Genomic DNA, 24,473 nt, shown 5'->3' on the forward strand with positions numbered 1-24,473 from the left:
CCATACTATTTTCATCTCCAACAACCAAAGGAGGTGGGGGGAGATAAATACTTCATCTAAAAGAGCCTTCTATGCCAGACAGCACTTCAGCTTCAATCTCCTGCTAATACTAAGCATCTGTGTTCTCATTTATTGAAAATCTACACTAATAAAAAGACTGGACAGCCTCATAATCAGTAAAAAATGGCTGTAACTCATAGAAAGAGCAGATACTTCGTACACAGAACACCCCAGGTTCAATCCCTGGCATCTCCTGCAAAATATGGGAAAAGCTCCATAGAGAGCCACCGCCAGTTGGGTTAAAGAGTAACACACCTTGGAAACATTGACTTTTGGGTTACAGTTCCCAGAATCCCCCTGCTAGCATGTAATTAAAAAAAAAAAACAACCATAGCACTCCTTCAAGTTCTGAAATGATATTTTGAGAACATTGGCTTACAATGGTAGTCCCAAAAAAATCTTGTCTCAGAATAGAGTAGCTTTCTGTGTTGGCAAGACTTGCCAAGAGCAGGCCCAAAGGCATACCCTATGGCTTTCTCTAGGCTTGGGTCTCACGCTTCACTTATTTGAAGCCAGACTTTGCTTTAGGAATCCTCTTGTTGTTGCCAAGACAGAGATCCTTCCAAATAACCTGAACAGAAGGGGAAAAAGGGTTGCTGTTAACATTCAGTATGTGTGGTCTCTGGAAGGAATGAAAGCTTTTTGACTGCATTGATAGCAGTTCCGTAAGCTACAAGGAAAGCTGCCATTTCACAGACCATCAATCACTTGGGCAGCTTCACACACAAAAAAACCCCCCACATACACAGAATATTTGAGGGATGCTTTGTCACCCATTGTGAAGTAAATGAGAATTTCCTTGTATGTCCCCCAACATTTCCCCTGGCACCCTTCTGTCAAACTAAAATATAATCTGAGACAGTCTGTTACGTTTCAAGAATGTAGAAACCATCCCTGGTTTTGGATAATTTCCTATTTAGCTCTTCTCAATTGAGCTGTGCTTTTCAGTCACATTTTGGAAAACTGTACTTCTCTGAGTTTTAACATGTCGCCCAGGTGTTGCCATAGAGAGGGGCAAGGATGCTACTAAGTCTGTAATCACCTCAGCATATTTAACTGAATTATTATTCTTTTTGCCCACAGTATTGGCTTCTGCTGTGACAGTTCTCATGAGACTATGGATAGGCATGTCATCCAATGGTACCTAAAAGCTTTGCATGCTTGTTAATTGATTGCAGTTGATCTGATCTATGATGTCATCTTCCCTGTTTTGTATCACTATTATACCCGTCTGCACTGACTGCTGAAATTATCTTCCATTTTATCATGCTTTCCCCCTAAAGACTGTCTGTGCTGCTTTTAAAGGCATTTAAATACATCATCCTAAATTACCAACAATCCCATCTATAATCAGAGATGTTGTCTAACAGTTTGTTCCCACCCTGATTGTATATTATGGCAAGAAGACTATCTTTAAAAAAAATTAATGCTTCTCCCCAACCCACCCTCAGAAGTCTTACATGTAGCTTTAGTATGCAAAAACTATTAAAGTTCAAATCAATTGTCTCTACTAACTTTCTAAAGGTATATATTCAATTATTTTCTACCCTAATTAGTTATTCTTTAATACCTGATATTATTAAAGAAAGGCAAACAAGTATGTATTTGTGAAGGCTTTCACAGCCAGGATCTAATGGTTGATGTGGGTTTTTTGGGCTCTTTGGCTGTGTTCTGAAGGTTGTTCTTCCTAACGCTTCGCCAGTCTCTGTGGCCAGCATCTTTAAAGGACAGCACTAATTTTAATCACCCATCTACAGAAAAAGACAAAAGCCCATCTCACAGCCATAAATACTCCACTCCCAAGCCAACTACATCAGAGCACAGAGTGCTGTCCTCTGAAGATGCCGGCCACAGAGACTGGTGAAACGTTAGGAAGAACAACCTTCAGAACACGGCCAAAGAGCCCGAAAAACCCACAACAACGCAAACAAGTATGCTTTTGCCATTCTTCGCATGTACTTTCCTTGTGGAATACAGATTATAATTCTTGTGATTCTAGAACAAATAGGAAGTAATAATTCTAGGTCAGTTAATAAAGAGTTAAGAGTTGTGAAATTTGTACATGTGTTATATCATTCCATCCCAATGTGCTTTTTTCTCTTCATTTCAAGGCAGAGTAGGAAACATGCAGCTCATGGACCATATGTACCTCCATATATGTTTATATATTTTCCTCCATTATTCCATTTGTTTTACATACCCCTAAATATCCTGGCTGATACTTCAGGTTGGGAATCTTTGCTTTAGTCAATAGGGAAAATGTGTGCAAATGATATAAATTAGGAAAAAAGCATATAGAAAATGTATCTGAATTTCCATGTGGGAAGAAAAAAAATACTTTTCACAAACTGACACACACAAAGGACAGGGTAAAAATACAGAAGTATGAAAAATGCAATGAAGTGAAACTGAGACTAATTGCTGGTCTTCCAACCACTGATTGAATGGGACTTGTTAATGTCTATGTTTATGTCTTCTGCCAATTATCTAGTGGGTAGTAACAATAGTTGGGAGTATCAATAGGATTTCACCCTTACAGTTTTTAACATCTCTATCTCATTAAGCCCCCAGTTTGCTCTTTGGACTGACAAGGTTCAGCCTGCAGACTTGCATGGTCCCCATGTGGTTTGCAAAGCAAGAACAAAAAAAAAAGTTATTTTGTGACACTAATGGGTTTTATTACATATATGCTTTTGTGAACTGCAACCCACTTCTGCACATGTATGGGTCTGCAAGTATCAGACGTCAGATGTCGACACACGTAACACATCTTTTCCATATCAAACAAAGAACATTCTTGGGGTAATCAGATTATCACTACAGTTCTTACCTCTTTGTTTGAACATGGAGACAACTGCTATGGCAGTAAACTCAGCTTCCATAATGTGTCATTCTAGAGAACTGTGAAAGACCAGTGTATTGTTTTGTCAATACTGGATTGTTGAGATATGATTTAGTTCTTTAGAATCCCAGTTGCTCTTTCCAGTGGGCTGTTGCCTCAGATACAGCCCTATTTTTCTGGTTATTGTGATATACTCTGCAGCTGTACTAACACATGTAGGGTTTTCTTTATCTGTAGGCTTTTTGTCCCCTTTTGGCTGCCAGTCGTGTGCGAGAGAGTTTCCAGAAGCAGAAACATTGCTGGAAGTTTTTAGACAGTCCTGCCCAACAGCTGTTGTGATGCCAGAAGAGCACAAAAGAAGTGAGTGAGGCCATACCATTAACTCAGGCACGGTGTAAGATAATGTACAGCAAGGTCCCCTAAGGGGAGCACCGAAATAAAGCAAGCTTTGTATATTTCAAGTCGAACCGGAGGTAAAAATCAGCAAAGATGTAGCTAATGTTACTGTGCCAAGTGCTGAAAAAAGCTTTGCTGTTGTCAGAATAAAGCATGAATCAATCACAACTGGCCACAGTGGGCCATCCAGTTCTATTACCTTCAAAAGAAGCGCTTAGTCCACTGCAGTTCTCTCAAGCATATTGATGCTTCACTGGAGTAAGAAAGAATCGGAAGGGATGCTGCCCCCTCTGGGATTTCAGGATGCTTTTCCAGTTTGACAGTTAGTGGAAGGAGCCTAAAAAAGATGTGAGCCTTGACAGACCACTCTATAAATGCCTCTTTTTGAAAAAGGAAGGTCTGCATCGTTAAGGGCACTAATGCAATGCTGCTGGAAGCATGGGAAATGGAACAATTTAAAAACTCTTCCTACTTTGTGGGCTGCTATTTCTCAGGTGCCTAACATCTGTCAGAGTTTCCAGCTTTACACACATACACAGAGAGAATACAAGCAGCACGTGGTACATGAAGATCTCTCTGGCCCTTTTGCAATATTCGTTTCAATCTGGATCACAGATGAAGGAATCTGTCTGCTCTCTTCTTGGACTTTCCTAGCCTTGAGCAGAATGTCTGCTAAGGAGGCTGCAGGCTCTTCCCTCACAGCTGCTTTAAGTCTCATGGACTTCAAATGTGCTGCCTGTGAGAGAATAAGGCCTAGGTAAGCCTTCTAACAGAACAGAAAGGGAGAATGAGGCCCTGGGACTGGATACCTGTATCCTGAGAAATGTAAAATGCCTTTCTGTGGCAACACATTTTAATCTGGTTTGGTTTGTTCAGGTACTTGAGGATTTAAGATCTTTCTATCCTTCATGTACTGCCCTTTCAACCCTTGTGTCATAAAGAAAATGGGGGAGCATGCAAGTTTGATTTCAAGCTGAAACTACATGGGCAAATAGTATGAGATTTAATGGTTGTTGTGGGTTTTTCGGGCTCTTTGGCCGTGTTCTGAAGGTTGTTCTTCCTGACGTTTCGCCAGTCTCTGTGGCCGGCATCTTCAGAGGAGAGCACTCTGTGTTCTGGTTCAGATTGTATGAGATTTGCTGCGCAAGTAAAACAGATGCATTTGATTTAAAAAATTGATCCCACAATGCAAAACCCTATGTAAACCAACCTAGTACTTTTTGCTTCTGAAGGGGGAATTTTTTCCCCTGTCACTAGGAACCTCTACTTCCTTTCAAGCTGGGGTGATTTGAACAGTATGAATGTTTGTTTCATCCCCCAAAAGGATGGGAGGGGCATGACGGTGGGTGGTATTCTGGTGTTGTGCTAAGCTTGGCATAATGTTTTAGATAGTGGGAATACCCACCTGCGCAATCTTTCTCTCTAGTTTCCTTGATGTGTTGGGGTTTTTTTTGAAACAAACTACTGAGTATAGTGCTAAATCATCTCTGCACAGACAAAAAAAAGAGATAAAAATCAGTATGAAATAGAAGTAACTCTGACAAACTATAGCAGACTTTTTCTGCGGTATGTGTGTGTATGTGTTTGGAGAAATTTGGGAAACCCTTTTCCCTAACTGAAGTGTTAGGAATTGGCAGAGAGTGGGATCAAAGGCAGAGGGGCTGTGGCCTGTGGTGAGGATCAAACCACATTGGGTTAAGGGGCCAGTGTAGATACTCACATTGGAACAATCCGTGGTTTCCATGTGATCATCTAATCCAGCTAGAAGAATTAAAAACAGGCCGTAAATCAATCTGAAGTAAAGCTGAATCACTCTGGTTCAGCTTGCCAGGGTCATCCAAGCATTAGATGCCAGGAGGACTTTGAATTTTGGAAATTAAGGAAAAGCATGGGGAAGATCAGTGCCTGTAGTTGTGAAATGCCACCTGTTTGCAAAATCTCTACCTTTTGCCCCTGATAACATGGCATAAAGTGCAGATCGAATGTAGCAGGACCGAATCTTTAAGAAATTTATATGTGAAAGTAACATCAGAAGCTGTTCCAGGAAGCTGCTAATATTTGTAAAACCTTCCAACCTAAGCTCTAGAGAAGCTTCCTCCTCTGAGGAGGTTTAATCTTTGGAAGTCATACATGACTTTGTGCAGAAACCCAGGGAAGAGAGCAAACATTGACTGGCTGAATCTGAGTGTTTGGGCAGCGCCTAAGCTCTGACATATTTTAGTATCTGAGTAGTTTAGTGGAAATTCGTGTCTGACACATCCAGGTCAAGTGGATCAATCAATCTGGAGCTGAGCCATGAGGGCAAAAGATTAACCAAAGAGAAGAAACACCTTCTGCTGTCAGCGTGGATAGAACTCCATCTTTGAGCACAAAATGTAATAATTCAAAAAGTCCTTTCTTACTTAGAGCTTCACATATATACAGAATCAAAGTTTGTCAGCAACTGGCTGCTGATAACTATATAACAGTGGCCATATTGTCTGGAAAATTCTGAGAAATACCACCCCAAAAGTAACCAGTCCACAATCTATATAAAGTTATTCCTCTCTCAACAGCCTATATTTCATTCCTCTCTACCTCCTATATTTTATTTTTCTCAATAGCTACGTTTACAGTCCCTCTTGCCTACTGTCTGTGTCCCATAACTCTGGATAATATCATGCTTCCAAAAAAGTGAGACCCTTTCTACTGCAGCTAGTGTCATTACGGAATGTGTTAGTCTTTAGGGTGCCATGAGATTCTTTGCTGTTTTTTTCCACAGCAGACTTGCAAGCTCACCCTCGGTTAAGAAGTACAGCTCTCTATATAGGTATTTACAAAGGCCGTACACATGTACATCTCAGCATCTTAGATGCATTGTCAGTCGCTGCTGATGGTGACAAAAGAGACTTATAAAGTCTACTCACATGACAGTGAACAAGCATGTATCCAATATCGGTGTAGGAAAAGTATAAACCACGTGTGAAATAGCAAAGTATCAAGGAAAAGTGACTGACGGATGTGGGAGCCACTCCACCCTCCTGTCTCTTTTTCAGAAAGGGGCCGGGCCTCGGCTTCTAAGGCATTCAGGTCAAGTGACTGCTTTTAATAGAGTGTGCACAGAAATTTGTTAGAAGCAATTGAATTAAGATTGTGTTATTAGTCCATTTGTACAATATGCTCTGTTTATTGACGATCTGGTTAGGGAGTTTGGTGGAGGTTGTTAAAAGCAAATTGTGTTTGTTTGAACTTTGAGATGTATATGGCCATTTATAGAAGAGTGAAGAGTCCCCTTAGACTGAGAACAGGGCGGAGGTGAGCTTAGCAGACTTGCTATGGCATGCACTTTTGTTTTCTTCCTTAAGGATAGAAAGCACTGACCTCAAAGTCAGAATCCGAGAACCACTAATGAAGCTATAACATTATTTCACCTGGGATCTCCAGATTGCTGGCAGCAGCAACATTATAAGATGCAAAGTTAGGGGTTCCAAAGGGTAGAGGTAAACATGAGGCAGGTTTTGTGACTAAAAGTACTATTGCCTTTTCTAAACGTCAGCTGTTGTGGGGGTGGGCAGGATGAGAGCTGTTTGAATCAGCATGGGGAAGGGGTCGAACCCATGCTTCACCAGTTAAAACAGCTCCCACCCCCAACAGCTGCTGTTAGCCTTGAGGAACGTTAAAATTAATGGGTTTCCCCCTACACTCAACCCACCCCTCCTCCAGCTTCATGCTGTAACTCTGATCCAAATCTGCTCCTGGTGTAGTTGTTGTTTATAAAATAACTTTTTCCGAGTGCCACATCACATTCTCATCTCTTGTGAGTGCAAATGTCTGAAACCGCCATTGGTTGCTGCATGTGGCCGCATGTGACCTATGAACCACCGGGAGACACATCCTCATCTGAATCATCTATCACCACCTCTGCAACCTTTCCCTTCAACATTGTGCTCCTGCAGTGAGCACCACAAGGAAACTTTATTTAATTTAGTTGTCTTTTACCATTATCCCCCTCCCAGTACTCAAGGTAATGTACAAGGTAAGTTTTAAAAAATGGATGTCTGCTGTGGGGAAAAATAGCAAAGAATCTAGAATAAATCACAGTATTAAAACACTTTTGAACAGTATCTGTCATTAAAACAAGCATTTTATTAATATGACATGGCCTAGTCTATAATCTCACACTACAGGAAAATCCTCTGGTTCTTGCCCCCTTGCGCCAGGGAACTGCGGCAGTTGCCACCAAGAAAAAGAAGGGCCAAGATGCAGCCTCAGAGGGGTTCAGAACAGCCAGCATACTATCCCCCAACTCAAAGAAGTCACTCTCCTCTGCATATAAGATATAAACTATGTGCTCAACTATTGGAGGCACCTGTTGGATTCTGTAAATATTGTTGTGTGTTCAAAGAAAGAGATCCCAGAGGATGTCTCATAAAGGCCTCACGCATAACATGTCTCGGTACTGCTCATGTTTCTGAGATTCAATTTATTAGTAAGAGCTAGGGCTGTGCATCAGCTTCAGCTGATCCTGAATCCTGAACTGCATTGGCCTGACTTGGACTGAATGATATGATATCTCGATCTGAAGCAAGGCAAAGCAAAATAGCCTGAGGTTCTTCTTTCTATCTTTTTCATGTTGGAAGCACCACAGAATAATTAATAAGTATATCAGATAATTTTTTTGCCCAATTAACAGGCACCATCAAGAGCATTCAATGTCACTGCTGCACAGTTTTCTATAGTCCATGTGATGGGGCATAGAGTGCACTGACATAGATGGGAAGCTGCCTGTTCTTCTCTGCACTCTCAAAGGACTGTGTCAGGGCAAAAGCTCCATTTTCTTAGGTTCACATTGGTTCTGTCAACTCCAGTCCACAGCCAAATAAATCGCACTTAAGACCTCCTGTGGAGCAGTCCAGTGAGAGTTATTTTCTGGCAATCCCACAACTTTACAGGGAATTGTGCTCCAGTCTGACACTGACCTGTCTGTAGGGTTACTACTCTTAGCATCTGGGCTGGAACAATTCCCAACAGAGAGAAGGGTTGCTTTCAGGGAAATTTCTCCCTCCGAAGCTATCATTTCTGCTGTGAATGGACATGCATCTTTCCCACTGCCTGTTGCTCCCTAAGCAACTTCCAGCTCTCCATGTGGAGACTTTTTTTGGGGCTTCCATCCATTTAAAGAGGTGGACAGTTCTTTATTTACTGCTCTTTCTTCAGGATTCACAGATGTTCTGAAAAAACTTCACCTTGGAGGGGCAGGCTGGTGATTCAAATTTGGCAATTCAAATGTCTAACACGAGCAGGAGAAAGCCAAGTTGCAAGGAGGGTTTGTGTAAAATAGAGACACTACTAGGGCTGAAAGGGACAGGAGAGGGGCTGGGCATTACTCATCGACAGCTCTAACATGCAGTCTGAGAAGAGAATTTCAAAGGAAGGAGTCCGGGATACAAGATGTTGGTGTGATTCAGTAGGGAAGGAAGGGAACTTGCCTTTGTTTTCTGGCAGCACTAATGTGAGATCTGAGGCAAGAAATTCACTACAATCGTCCAACTACACAGAGAGATTGTGTGAAATCACTGAAGTTATATAGTGATATATTTCACACAGCTCTTACACTACTTAGAGGATTATACAACTGGTGGGGGTTGTTGCTTCCTCTGAGTCTCTGTCTCTCTTTCCTTTCCATTGCTTTGTTTTGTGATTTACAGTTGTTTATCTTAATCCTATGCCATTTTCTTATTGTGTTTTTTATTGTATTTATAATCTCTGTTTTTGTCCAAATGTCTGTTAAGTGTCTGATTTGCTTTTTTCACATCATTCTTTCAAAATGTTCTGTTTTTATCACTTATTTATTTGTATGTGGACAAAAGCAATATCAATGGGCAAAGCTGATCTCCCAGCTGAATGTACTTGCTCTTTTAAAAATGTATTTTGTCTTTCGAGGGGGGGAACTTTAAACTAGCTTCTCCAATTCGGCAGGTTTGTCCCCATCTTCAGGCTCTATCATAGTGCTTTAGTCCACATACATCAGGGCAAAACTGAAAAGTACAGCCACTTTGGTTACCTGGTGCAAGTCAATGGGAGGTTGATGAGCCAAAGTTATAAATCAATTCAGATTCAGAGCATAAATCAAATTGGGTGGCATCGGAATTGTTTCAGCCTAAACCTTGATTCATCCTGAAGTGTGAGAGTGACTTCCAAACTGAATTGAGAGACCAATGGCCAACTCTAGTAAGAATTTTGTGAATGAAGCATACATACTTTAACAAAAGCACCTGCACGCACTGGGCAAATACACAACAGCGGGTCATGGCCTTTTGCAGCTGTGTTTAGATTTCAAGCTCTTACCAGCAAACAGAAGCGTGACTTATCCTTGTGTGGCCCAAAGAAGGAAAGCTTATTATTGGAGATGATAGCAAAGAAAGCAAGCGCATAAACATATTTTCAGGTTTAAATAAGATTTCTGAAAAGAGTAGGCATGATTATTGCATGTTATGAAACAAAAATGAGTTGGATTATAACACTTCTCTAACAATGTTGTTTCAAAAGCAAACCTGAGCCGCCTTTTCACCCTTCTATAAATTTCTTTTTTAAGGTTTTGGTGATACTGTACTGTAGCTTTCTGCCTGGCAAAACTGTGCACTGTATACAAACCGTTACACTGCTGCTGGTTTCAATGCAGCCTTACATCTGTACAACACTGGATTACTCTGAAAAAATGACAATCCTCTAGGCTTTGTTAGCATCTCTTTCCCCCCCCCCACACACAGTCCTTGGAGTTGGGTTGTAGGGGATTCGCTTTTCTATCACCCTCTTAGACTCCTCATCTAATTTTAAAAAAAAACCCAACAAGAAACACAGCTCTCCAGGATATGTGCATCATCCTTTATGCCGAGGGAAGAAACATGGATGACACAGAGTCATGTATGGTAAAACTATGATAGAGGTAAAGCAGGATCCCTTGTCTCATATATTTTTAATGTTAGGTTATGCTTTAATTGGGCAATCAAGACCATTCAAAGCATACCTTTAGAAAGCATCTATCCAGTTGCTCTCTGTCTAAATACTACATGTCAGCTATAAATGATGTGGAACTCAGCACTGACTTACAGGAAACCAGGAGTGTGAGTAAACTCATTCCTTTCCTTTATCCATCATAGATTTCGAGGTGTCATGTGCCTCTGGTGCGTTATTGTTTTGTATCTTTAGATTTATTGTTTTGCACCTTCAGATTTTGAAAAGGCTCCTAGAAAGATGAGATGATTGAAAGCAATTGTCTTGGTTGGTGGACCTTGGAGCCATGAAAGAACAAGCAGCTACACTGAACAGATACTAGTGAAGAAAGTCAGGCTATGTCAAGCAGATCAAGTTGAGTTGCTGTGCTCAATGTAAGTCAGATTTAAAACATGGTTATATTATGAAAACAAATTGATAGCTGGATCAGGGTTTTGAAATCAGGATACAGTCATGTGGTAGTCATGTAGTATTTGGGTCAGTGTGTGCATCCTCTTGGGAAAACTTCAATCCATTTTTAAGCTGTATTGTACATTGGTTGAGGAGACTACATGGACTTTTTAAATAGTTGCAACTGATGCTGTGTCCTGCACCTGCCTGCCCATCCTCCTGCTGACCACTTGTTGCAGCTGCTGTAGTGTCATTTTTAATATTTTAAAAATAATTTTATTCATTTGAAACTGGCATATTGCGATGGCTCTTTGCAGGAGAGGAGAGAGGAACGAGGGAATGGCAACCAGCCCTGCAAGAGGGAAGGCAAGGGACGTTGACCAGAGACAAAGCCTGCAACTTCTAGGCTTGAGATGAAAGGAACACTTTCCACATTGCTGTGTCAGGCAGAGGCTCCTCACCAGAGAGAGAAAGAGAGAGATACAGAGAAAGAGAATGAGAGAGAGTGAGAGAAGAAAGTGAGGCTTGCAAAGGATGGAACACTCTCTCCCTTCATACTGGCTGCTCTTTTTTTTATTTCCTTCAAACTGTGACATACCACTATGTCAGATGGGCTCCTGCTGATCAGCTGTTCAGCGGGCTTGCCACCTGCCCACCCATGAGCTGTCTCATGTCCTCTCTGCTGCAGCCAGGGTTGGAGCCCACTTTTCACCCACTCGTCTGCCACTCCTCAAAGGAAAAGCTGAGGCTGCCAGTAAGCAGCAGACTTGCAAAGGAGGGAGACACCAAGCGGGCTGGAACTGACAAGGCCAAAGAGGGGTGTGGGGGGCAACACCAAATGGGAATTGAAACACACACAGAGAGAGAGAGAGAGAGAGAGAGAGAGAGAGAGACAGACAGACAGACAGACAGACAGACACAGACAGACACAGACACACACACGCGCGCGCACGCACACACACACACACACACACACACAAAGAGAGAGAGAGAGAGAGAGAGGAAAAGGAGAGGGAGCACAGAAGGCACACCAGTGAGTGACAAACTGGTAAAGGCATATATACATGCCAAAATGATTCAAAATAAATTGATTTGACATCTGAGTTAAAATAACCCTCTGGCAGAAGAGTAAAATATCTCAGTTCCAATCAAAATAACACAATTGTCTGTCAAAACAATCTGCACCTCCATGTGCATCATGCAGTCACTTTTTAAAAAATTCATAGATATTTTCCTTCTAATGTAACTGCAGTCATAGTCAGGTTAAAATTTGTCAGCTCACAGAATATCAAACAAATCAGCTGATTATTGATTTCTTTTTGAGGAATTTGGGTGAGAAGTGTTTGGAAATGCATAGCCCCTAGCAATATTTGGTTAGCTGAACTGGGAGGAGATTGTCTCAGCAAATAATAGTAGCCAACTGAGGCTTTAAAAAGGCTGATGGGTGTTAGTCTTCTGCTAGTTATACCTCAGCTGGATGTTTCATGTAATTTGTAAGGTATTGCCAGCTGTTCCTGACATGGTGGTCCCATTTTCTCCTTCCATGATTGCAATGCAGTTACTGGATGAGGATCAGCAGAAGTTTGAAGGGAGTCATGCTCAGAGTCAGATGCTGATGGGAGGGCCATGTCCTTAGATTGGGAAGTGAGGTAACCTGTGGCTTTTTCAAATTCCTTTGAATGAAGCTAAGGCAGGCAATATGACTCAGAACAGGATGTTTACACTGCTCAAAATGTTCCTTGTGTACTCAAGGTTGTAAGCCAGCTTTAGTCGTGCAGAAAATCATACAGGGAACTTCCATGTATACAGCAGGTTCCCTCTTTCAGATCTTTGGCCTCAGCATTTGAATGATGAGTGTAGACCCATTAGAGTTGCAGTGGGAGGAAGGGCATGACCAGTGAATGTGATTCTCCTCTTACTTCCTATAGTTGTAATTATGTGAAAAGAATGATTAAAGGAGGCTCAGACCTTGTCATTTCCAAAATATTAACCAGTACCTTATTCTAGCAGTCTCCTAAAGGAAAGATGCTGATATCTCTAGACTCCTGAGGTTGACCATTCAGGAAACTATTTAGTAGTTTTAGATTAAGTACAGACCTTGTGGCACTTTACCAGAACAGACTGTGAATGTGTTTTCTGCTCCAAATTTAAGACAAACTATTTCTCTACACTTCACCTACAAAACCTAGTTTATACAAAGTATTTGCCAGGACGCATGAAACTAAATTTCTTTCTGAATTCAGTCAGATATGAGCATGGCATTTGCCCCTCATTTCCACTAATGTAAAGAAATGTAGCTTGGTCTTATAAATATAGATTTAATTATCTTATGTTAACTTTTCTGTGCTGTTCATGAGAGTGATTTTCATTCAAACTGTTCATACTGGTCCAATAGTGCACCATGTTTTTCTTTCTTGCTGTAACATTAAAACTGCAATCATTCCACTAATAATATGACAAAATTCTGCATTTGCATCTGCTTTTTCTTTTGGAGACCCTAACCCATTGTTGTAAATTTTATTGTTGTTTTATAGGCCCACTTTGCATCTCAATTCTTCCAACACTATAAGAATCATGGACAAAAGATTCTTGTCCATTATAGCTGAAATGGGGCAGAAGAAGAGAAAGGAATCAGGCAGAGGGATGGTTAAACTCCTTTCACCTCATCTCTGTTTTCTGTTAAAAACTGCACGCACGCCCCCCCCCCCCCAAGGCAATAACTGGAGTTTTATTATATAAAGTAGACTGCAATCCTATGTTTCCTGGGAGGGTATTCAGGAGCTATAGGACTTTTCAGCTCCACCTTTCAGCAGAATAAAGCAGTGTCCTGTGACAGATCAACTCTAAGAAGTAGAGATGGGCACAAACTAAAATCAAATCTTCATGATAGATGATTATAGCAATTGTAGGTCAGTACTCAAAATGGATTGGGATACCATTCTAACTTATTTTCAGGTGGACATTACTGACTCTGGTCTCATTTCAAATAAATCTATTTTACATCTTTTTTTTTCTGCCTTCCATTTTGAACACCCCTTTGGGGAATGCTTTCACCAGGTCATTTTGCCATGTGAAAATCTTTACTACATCCTCAAACATTCCTCAGGAGAGGCACGAGAAGGGAATCCTTGCTGTCTGACAGCAAGAGAGCTTTAGGGAGCCAGTGACTGGCTGATCTTAAGTGGTTTTCAGTATGTGGCTCCCACTGCAAAGGAGGCTATAGGTAACACTTCCAGAGCTGAGAGGTGATAGTGAGAAATTAAAGTGACATTTCTGCTCCTTCTGAGGGAATCTTCATTACTCTCTCTTGCTCCCTTTCCTTCCTTTCCCTCCCCCTCTGTCTCTGCTTCTCACCTCTTTTTATCTGTCAAACTTTCTCATATAATGGACTTCTCATTTTTCTGCATTACTGGGTTCTTCAACCCCTAGGCAAAACAGAGAGAGAGAGAGAGAGAGAGAAAAGAAACAGAAATCTAAGGATACAGAAAACTAGATTTATTCAACCATCTTGATAGATAGATTGATACAACTTTATTACTGTCAAAAGACCAGCCACCACCATCTTGAAAATATAACAAACTTGGCTTGCTGCCCTGGATCCCATGGACCACTTTGTTTTCTCTTTTACTTCAATTGACTGCAGCCCTATTACCGGAATACTCTAAGCATGCCGTTAACCAAGGGTGACAAACTCTGGGCACTCCAGATGTTGTGTACTTCAACTCCCCCAAACCCCCGCTTGAATTGCCAGTGATAAAGGACTGTGGGTGTTGTAGTCCAAAACATATGGAGTGCCAAAGGTTCACCAACCCTGGCCTAATTATTTTTGTAGTTCTGCATCTAAGAATGGGGTATTTAAATGGCAGAGCACATGCTTTGCATACGAATCCTGGTACCTCCTGGTAGAAAATAGAAATAACCTTTTGCCTGAAACCCTGGGGAGCCTTAGCCAGTAAGCATGGGAAACACTCAGCTCCTCAGACCAACAGCCTGACACTAGATAAGGCAGATTTCTTCAGGACCTGTCACAGGTTTAAGGAGCATAGCAGGGGGTTCTGTGTTTCTAGGAAAACCTAACAATCTCGGACATGAGACTGTCGCAAATAGGTAAGTGGTGTTAGACCAGCCTTAGTTCTGGATATCTTACTCTGTTTATGGAGAGGAAATAAATAGAAAACAATTTAGTCTTAGAATACTCATGCTAATTATGCACCTTCCAGAGTTTATCCTGAAATGGCTAAAGATTTATAAATGCAGAGATGGGAAATGTTGCTTTCTTGGGCTACAGAATGAGAGCCAGCAATCATGCTGACTAAGAAATTCTGGGAGCTGTAGTCACCCAAAGCAATGTTTCCTGTTTCTACATATATGCCATGGAATAGTGGTACACTTTGAAGTGTAGGAATTCACTACAGAGTTTTACTATAACCTGTTAATGTCAAGGTTGTTATTTTGGATTAAACAGGAGGACAAAGAAAATGATGCCTCAAATGATCTGAACACAGTTTTATTTTGAGATGATAAAAGGACCAGTTTGCAGATTCTTTTGTTAATTGTAAAAGTAACCATTTTAACATTTGTGCATCATTTTGAAACTCTGCGGTGGACTCCTGCACTTCAAAATCTACTCCTACACTTTGTCATTGTACAAAAATGCAATATTTCTTGTCTTCGAAATTCTAACTATTTCAAATTAAGCTCTGGGAGATAATAAATTGCAGTAGAATTCTATGAGTAAACCGCTGAAAAAGCCACATTTTTTTTCTGAAGAATTTAAAATTGTCCCCCCCCCCTTCAAAGCAACAACAACAACACAGCCTATAAGCAGACAAGGATAGAAATAAAACCCATGGAGCTTATACAGAAAATCAACAGGAAATGATATCTACAGCACAGATAATACTGAAGGAGAAGACTCTCTTCACTGGGAGGTTGTCTAAGTTCATAAGAAGTGACATAAATGCTGCACTACCAGTAGAAAGAAAGGTACGCTGATGAGATGATGCCTGTGCCTCTGGAGAACCACCACCTGGTACTTCTGCAGAAAGATACTGCTGTAAATGTCCTTCTGTCAAGATTCTGTCAGTGTTGGGGGCAGACAAATTGGGATGCCTCTGTAATGTGTTAGGAACAGCCATGAAACTGAGCTTCTTATTTCTTCTGTCAGATACATAAAACTGGCCCCAAGCAATGGCAGCCCACTTGTTTCACCCACCCTCCCCCATTACAGGAGTCAATTCTGCCACCCTGAACTGCCATCTTGGAGTCAGCCAGTTAACAGGAACAGGCGTGGCAGTGGCATTAAGACAACATTCCTGCTCCTCATTCCACAGAGCCCTGAAAATTGCCTCCTCTCCTCCCATCATCTGGAGCAGGACTCAGCTAAGGGAGTAGCAAATGCTGGAACCCACCCACAGTAGCTTTGGTATCGAAAACTACATATTCTAGCACTTGAGTGTAATTGTTAGTTGTCACCTTCACTTAGGATCCTTAAGAAAAGGACCTTAATTTGTGTTTTGTGGTTTGCAACTGTATGCAAATTAATTTAATGAGTTAATTCACTCAAAGCATCTTTTAAAAGGTAGTTATTAAAAACTGTTCATAAGATGACAACTCTATTTTTGGTTGGGCTTATTTTATTTCAAATTCAATTCACTATTCAGGAGCTATTCTTATACTGTACTGCAGATATCTATAACTACAAAATGTAAATTTTAAATGAACATGAAAATAATCCCATAAGCATACTTTCCCTGAATACCAAACGCCAGTCAAATCAAATAGATCTTCTACTGTAGCTGGGCAAGGTCCAGGTTTAGGATCTGGTGAACCTGAAAAAGACAGAAATTCTATAAATCCTGATAAGCTACAGAGAATTCCTTTGGGTATCTTTGTTCAGTTTTGAGTTTGAAGAATACCGGCTATGGGATTCTTTGAAAAAAAGCTGAAGGATTTCAAACAGATAATTCCCAAGCCTCACAGTCATATTCATGAATGAAATGTGCAGGTGGGAAAAACTATAAAGCTCTGCCTGTGTGAAAACCAGAGCTTAGAATGACTTTTTAAATGTATTAATTATGAATTAGAAGTTAGTACTGATGTAATTCCTCATGATTCCAGAAGTAGGTACATATAATTTTTAAAACATACTGCTTTATTTCTCCATTTCTTAAATGCAGGTAATTTTTTTTTTACTTTTTAGTTAAACACACACAAAAAATTATTTGAATTCCATAAGTCTCATCCTATCCACTTCTCCTAATATCAGCATCCACAGATTGGGCTCTCTTGAGGAGAAAAGCAATGTATAAATATGATAGACAGAGAGACAGGGAGATGACTGGGCAGGGGGGGGGCTGCCGTATGAACCAGCATATGTGACAGTTTTTCTTTATCATTTAGTGAGACCACACACCCTGCAACTATCAAAGTAGCATTAGAAATTCAGTTACACTACAAAAGGAGTGAAGTCACCTAATTAATTAATTATTTGGAACTAACTACCATCCACCTACAGTGGGGTCTCTACTTAAGAACTTAATCCGTATTGGAAGGTGGTTCTCAAGTTGAAAAGTTCTTATGTTGAATCTGCATTTCCCATAGGAATGCATTGAAAACCATTTAATCCGTATCTGCTCTTTTCCGTCCATAGAAACTACAGTGGAACCTCTACTTAAGAACTTAATCCGTTTTGGAATGGTGTTCTTAAGTTGAAACGTTCTTAAGTTGAAGCAAAATTTCCCATAGGAATGGACTGAAAACCAATTAATCCGTTCTGGCTGTTTTTTTGTTATGTAGAGGTGCGTTCGTACATTGAAGCATTAGTTCCCATAGGAACTAATGCAAAGCTTGTTAATACGTACTCTACCACTAGGGGGAGAATTTTTTTTTTAACCTAAGATGACCTAAGGTTAAAAAAAGAGCAGGAAAGGGTTTTTTTCCTGTTCTTATCTTGGATTTCTGTTCTCAAGTAGAAGCAAAATTTAGCAAATGGAGCTGTTCTTAAGTTGGATTGTTCTTAAGTAGGGACGTTCTTAAGTAGAGACCCCACTGTAGTTTGGAAGCAGCATACATTTCTTGAGATCAAACATCAAAAAGCCAAATAACCTTTGCCAGGTTGAAATGAAGAGTTAATTTTTCTTATTTAACCATGTTAACTGAAAAGGGTTTTAAAAAAAAGATTTTATTAATAAAAAGACAGACTAGAGAATGTACTTTGAAACCTGCATCTGAGTAGATCTTGGTGTACGTATTTGGGATTATTTGCAAGTAACATGACAGCACATGAAATAATTGTATTTGTAGATATGAAACAGCATTGACACCCACTTTGAAATTTAAATGAAAGAAACACAGCAGAGTTCTTTAAATGCATGATTTTGTGTATTGGTTCTTTTTTCTTTCTAAGGCATTAATTACGCCAACAAGTCTTAGTTTACGAGTTCTGTTACTGAGCTACAATTACTTACGTTATTTATTTGTTTATTCATTTTTATTTTATTTATATGCCATCTTTCTCCCCATAGGGGACCCAAGGTAGCCCACAATAATTAAAATCATACAATAATAACAAGTTTAAAATGCCACACAAAACTGTATATTAAAAACACTGGTCGGGATTAAGAACAATTCAGCTTATTTCTTTTACCTAATAATATATTTGTGAAATGAAATCTCCCCGCTTTCAGATACAGTTTTTCCCCATTGCACTCTGAAATACTGGCTGTATTTGGTGATCTTTTAAATGTATTCTGTAGCTCACTTTAAATTTCTCATAAAGAATGTTGCAGCCCTAATTATGAACTGTTTCACTCTAAACAGAATTTAATCTTGTCGTGCCTCGGTATCAATACTTACCTTATCAGACCTGTCAGGTTGCACTCATTTTGTGGGGGCTTCAATTTCATGCCGTTTTAAGCAATTTCACTGGTGGAGCACAGCGAGCCACAATATTTTTAATAGGAAATGAAAATTCACAGCAAAACCTTATTCAAATCTCATTTGAGCTCAGCATGTGAAAAGGCCTTTGTGGAGTTGTGCAAAAAGGGAAGAGCACGGTTATGTGTAATTGTAATCTTTTCTTTTAGCTTCTTCACACCTCTTGCCTGAATCACTTTTTAATGGAGAGTTGTTTCCACTGGGTTTCTGCATTCAGATTTAACAACAAAGTAAAATTACAGTGGAATATTCACACCAGCACTGAGTGTCAAGGCAAGTCTGATGGGCATTTGAGCTGCCATTGTATCATCAAAACTAATGAAGACTAAGCTACTTGTTGTGCGTATTTGAAAAGTTTTTCTCCTGACCTACCATCCAAGAAATCCAAAGTTACTGATCAGTGCTACCTGAAATCCCTCATGTAGACAGAATCACTGTTTGATTGTCATGAGCCACTCTGTTGGAAGTGGAAAGGGCCAGCCATGGAAAATGTTCTCAGTTCCCTTGAGCATTTGTTTTGTGTCAGCGGTAAAATGAGTTATTGGCGTCTTAATATCGGATGTGGAGAGTCTCTCTGAGGACTGGTTAGGCGATCCAGCAGTATATGAGAAAAACGTGTTCTATCGTCTCAGTTGATTCATTCCCCCATCATGAATCAGGTCTGACAAAGACACGGTCAACTTAATTCTGAGTCTTATTATTTTCTCCTTTTAATATAAAACATTGAACTCTTTTTATTGCAGTCGAATTTCTGAGCCATTCAGTGTTTTCATCTAGCACCTACAACTTTTTCCAGTGACTGTGCAGCACGCTCGGAATTGAAAGGTTTAAAAAATGAAAGCCAAGAATCTTAGGATATGAGCATGATGCCTTTAAAGACAATCACAGATAGGAAGTAATATGCCCAGGATCCGCACATATTGATCTGCAGCTATGCAGCTATACAGCTATATTCAGCTCAAACACAAGCTAGGGTACTTCAGCTCCATTTTGCAGCATGGTGACTACAGGACCACCTGCCATTTTCTATACTGTATGTTGATGATAGCTTCCCTCCCATGAGGCTCTGTACTGAGTTAAATGTAGCACAACACAGTGCCTTTTCCCAGCCAATCAGCATGTGGATGGTTGGTTTGGAGGTGAGTGCAGGAGGTTTGGTGGACCTGAAGAGTCTAGTTTTCACTCTGGTCTGATGGAGCTATATTTAGGGTCTTATTCAACAGTCTGTTCTCAAACATCACCCAGCCACTTTTCCCTTCATTCTCCTGACTCTCTCTGGAGGGTCACATGAGGGGTCCAGAGCAAGCATACATTCGGCATCTTGGGCTAAAATCCTGTTATGGAGTCACATACAAAGTGTAACTTTTAGCAGCAAATTGTTGGAAGTTAAGAAGTCTACATATTTGCATACTCTGTTGTGTAAAGAGTCACATGTGTTGTCATGCAACAGAAGGTGCCTATCAAGATTTCTCAACTTATAGCAGTGAGCTACTAAAAGTTTCATCTTTTGCGTAACTGCACAACAGGATCTCAGCCTTTAATTGTTTCATTGTATTTGTCAGACCTTTAGTGGTCATTGGTGTTTGGGACAGATTTGGGCACATGCATGAATCCAATTTGGTAAAGGAAAGAGCAGCTAGGCCTCTTTCTGCAGTCAAGGATTCTTTCACATGATCTTCTTCCGGTGGAGACTAACAGTATAAGATCTAGCTTCAGAGGGCTGCCTCAGCTCTTCTTGACCAAGTAGCTGTGGGCCATCTAAGTTGTTTTACCCCCATGAGGCACTTAGACCTCAACTGCCAGCCCATAATATCCAGCAAGCAGCCTGGGAGGTGATCATTCGATGTCAATTGGCTCTTCTAAAATACAAGCTACATGAAACATAGAATCTGCAATTCAGCCATATCCTTCCTTCTTTACTTCACATTAAGTGTAAGGTCCTCATCCTGTTCAAGTCTACCACACATAGGCAGTGAAACCTTCAACTCTTGTCATCAGACTCTTTTAAATCTCACTTAAATGTCTTTGTCTCTTTAGTCATATTATGGGCTGGCCCATTTAAGAACAGAAGAAGAATCCTGCGGATCACCCCAAAAGACAACCTAGTCCAGCATGTCGTTCTCACAGTGGCGAACCTGGTGCCTATGGAAGGATCACAAGAAAAATGTGAGTGCAGTTTCATCCTCATATCCTCATTCACTAGCAACTAATATTCAAAGACATGTTGACCTTGATAGCAGAGGTAGTAAATAGCCATCATGATGAGTTAGCCACTGGTAGTTATATTCACCATTCCAACAACATGCCAGCACACTGAATCTAGCAGGTCCAAAGGTGAAAGTCAGCCTGTGTAGATGTGGACTGACTTTGCTTTTACTGTTTACTGAAGGACAAAGTTAATAGGCTAAAATAGGTCATCATCCTTAAAAATGGACATAACTTAGCCTTTGCCCCTTCCCAGTCATATCCATGATTGCATCCCATTCCTTTTCCTCTACAAACTAACAGCTGCCATCTATTCCTTTAGAAAAGGCAAAGCACTGCTATGATAGCAAAAAATGTCCATTGTCCCTTAAGGACCCAGAAGAGGAGATGCCAGTGTGCCTTAGTAAACCATCTGCCTCAATGACCAGCACAGAGACTTATCCTTCACATACACTCCAGCCATTATATGTTGAGCATTTTGCAATACATGCTGGTAGTAATAATACTTTGTTAGTGGAAGCTACACCAGGGACGATCAAATACTCTTTCTTTCTCAAAAAGGTAACTGGCATTTCTGTCATAGCCATGCCAGATGAAAGACTCCTGTTGAGAAAACAAACAAAAAAGGGTCGTTTGGCAATTCCATCTTTTTTTCCCTTAAATAATTTTTCCCTAGTAATAAGAATTAAAAGAAGCAATAAAGAGACACCAGAGGGCTACAAACTGCATGACAGGTCATCTGGACATAGCTCTTCTCCCTCAACCCATATTGTAAAATCTGTGAGAAGGCTTAGGCGTAATCCAGAGGAAAGAAGATTCCACAACCTTTCCAAAGCAACATCTGGTTGCCCATATGATTCCACTATAGCAGTGGTCCCCAACCTTGGGCCTCCAGATGTTCTTGGACTACCGCTCCCAGAATCCTTCACCACCACCTCAGCTGGCCAGGATTTCTGGGAGTTGAAGTCCAAGAACATCTGGAGGCCCTAGGTTGGAAACCACTGCACTATAGGCATTGGCTCATATCAACTGTTTAAAAGTTTTTTTAAAAAAAAACTCACAGTTTAACCTAAATGTATATGTTTGTATGTGAACTCTCGTCTTCTTAAAAATAAAACAAAAGTACCATGGCACTTTTAAGATAAACAAATCCATTTCAGCGCCAGTTTTCATGGATTACAATCCATTTTTTTTCAGATGCATAGGCCATATGTTTATGCACACAGTGTACAGGATGTGGGAATGGGATGCAATGGGAAATGTGAGATGACAATTGTACATGCTGTCTTTGGTTTCCTACTTGGCTTGGCCCCACTCCCATCATCACACCAAAACCCTAACTATAGTGCAACCAATTACTTTCTGAAAACTCTAGTCCTGAAAACTCAACTCATCAGTTGTCATCAAAATTGCCAGGATGTTAACATAATCAATACTTTGAATGTTCACTACCTGGGTTAATAAATGCCACTGTCACCTTGGAAGCATGGTGCCACCGGTGAATATGCAAATGGCTTCTTCTGTTTCCCCCTTCAGCTTGGTTCTGTCACCATCTCCACACTGTGTGCCTTGTATACAGTATATAAGCCCATGACCAAGATATTGTATGACATGTGTCTGAACAACTAGATTGTAATCCAAGAAAACTCACTCACAGTAAAATAGATTTATTACTCTTAAAGGTACTAAACTGTTTTTGTTTTCATGGCAGGATTAGTTGAAATCAGCTAACCGACTGCCTCCCTGAAATATTACCTTCTTGTAAATCTGCTGCAAAGATTGACACAGCTTGGGAATCATTGTCCACGCATTTCTGACCTTCAAGCTAACATGTATAGGTCACATTACTTTTGCAGATATGGGCAAACCTTCTGCAAGACATCTGTAGACATAATCAAATGCATTTAGCTAGACCTCACTTTTATTCTTCAGAGGTGAAAGGTTAGTGCATTAATTTACTGTGCTGGTTTACCATTGGCAATGTTTCCAGTGACTGTCATCAATTCAGTGCCTTTAAATCACTTTTATAAGATTTTAGGTTGTATAAGGCAAATTTGCTACCTGTATAAAATGTCTTCAGGAAACTCTAGAAGGAGGGCTTGCTTACGCTGGTGTTCATTATAGGGAGATTAATGGGGCCACTGATCCCATTAATTTGTTACTGACCCTTAGCTTAATATAACAGGTCACGACAGTCCTCCTTCAAGCTTCTGGACAAGTTTACCCGGTGGATAGATTCCTTTCTTACTATGTAATATCTTTCCCCAGGGAAGCTCCATACAGTACAAGAACTGATTTTAATGAGTTTTCTTTTTCATATCAAAAGTTATTGATGGGTATCTTGAATTTATGGCAGCCATATGGCATAACCAGTCGCATGGTGAACACTGAAGGACCAATAATCCTCCTAGTTTCAGCCAAGGAGAACCACCAAGGTATTTGGCACATAACTGCCCTTAGAGCTGGAGAACCACTGTCATGAGATTGAAGGAGAGTGGGACTTGTAGTCAATGAGGGTGAAAGAAAATTGAATCTGTTAGGTTTTAAAAGTGAAAGGAGTTGAAGACACGGAAATGTGCAAGAGGTTGTTTTTCTTAATTTACACCCAAGCTGGTACAGTGTGAAACCTGATAAGGATGCAAGGACAAGGAGGCCCAGCACAAAGGAAAGACCCAACAAATTCTTTTCTAATTGGAGTGGAGATAAAGCACCTGCATCTCCATGAGAATTGTAGGCGGAGTGGACAGTTGCACCTCTTTGAGTTAATTGGTTTTCAGTCATGAAGAAGGAGGTCAGAGGAATGTAGAAAACGGACAATCGGTTTTATTTGAGGAGAGAGACCATTGCATGGAAGAGAACTTTTGCCTGAGAGAAATTTCTTGATGGTTTTGTGTTATGTAGCTTGAAGGAAAGAGAATGTAGGTAAGAGAAGAAAGAGGTGGGGCTAGCCCACCTTAGCCCAGTTGTGTTTGCTATTTTAATGGGAATTAGTTTCGTATTTAACTATAGTAATCCTTTGAACACGTCTTTATGCTAATGCTTGAGCAAAAACAGTTTCCATGAAACTATATATACTTAATAAAAAATAAATATAAAAATCATCACTAAGGATTGGTCTCTTGGATCACCAGATCCAGAGGAGTGGTAATGGCCACTGACTAGCTACCAGAGAAGTCCTAATTAACTGAGCTGTTGTGAGTTGTAAGGAACCACAAAGCACATGTTGCTGTACTTGTACTGAGTAAAAGTAAAGTGTTGTTTTAAGGTTAGGCTTGTTCTAGGTGTAAATGCTATGCACTGCTGGAGGTTGAGGACTTCCCCCAACGTAAAGGTGTTAGATCTGTGGCTGAGGAACTCCCTGACTGACAGATCTTTGCTCCTTAGAGAGATTTGGGATCCCTGACAACCATAAACCAAAAGACTTGAATTGCCACTTTAAAATGAAAGACATTTTTCTGTCATTCTCAGGCACATTCTGTACTCCCTAACTTTGTCTTTCTGTTTAAAGACAGCTGCTCAAGCATTTAATCTACCCTTAATAAATACTAGATGCTCATATATTAGTATCCTAGTAATAGCAGAATTACAGCCTTCAATTCTGCTTTTTTTAAAAATAATTCATTTTATAGTACTCTTTCCGTACAGCCTA

At 40.4% G+C, this 24,473-nt stretch overlaps 1 long non-coding RNA gene across 1 annotated transcript in view; it reads left to right on the forward strand.

Annotated features, from left to right (window-relative positions):
* The first annotated feature begins 3,137 nt into the window (after positions 1-3,137).
* Positions 3,138-24,473, forward strand: part of LOC144587918 (uncharacterized) — a 108,188-nt gene continuing 86,852 nt past the window's right edge. Inside the window, exons 1-2 of the long non-coding RNA XR_013543170.1 lie at positions 3,138-3,262; positions 20,657-20,785. This is a non-coding gene — a long non-coding RNA (uncharacterized LOC144587918). The remainder of the gene's footprint in view (positions 3,263-20,656; positions 20,786-24,473) is intronic.

Source organism: Pogona vitticeps, chromosome 1, assembly GCF_051106095.1.
Source record: "Pogona vitticeps strain Pit_001003342236 chromosome 1, PviZW2.1, whole genome shotgun sequence".
Lineage (NCBI taxonomy): Eukaryota > Metazoa > Chordata > Lepidosauria > Squamata > Agamidae > Pogona > Pogona vitticeps.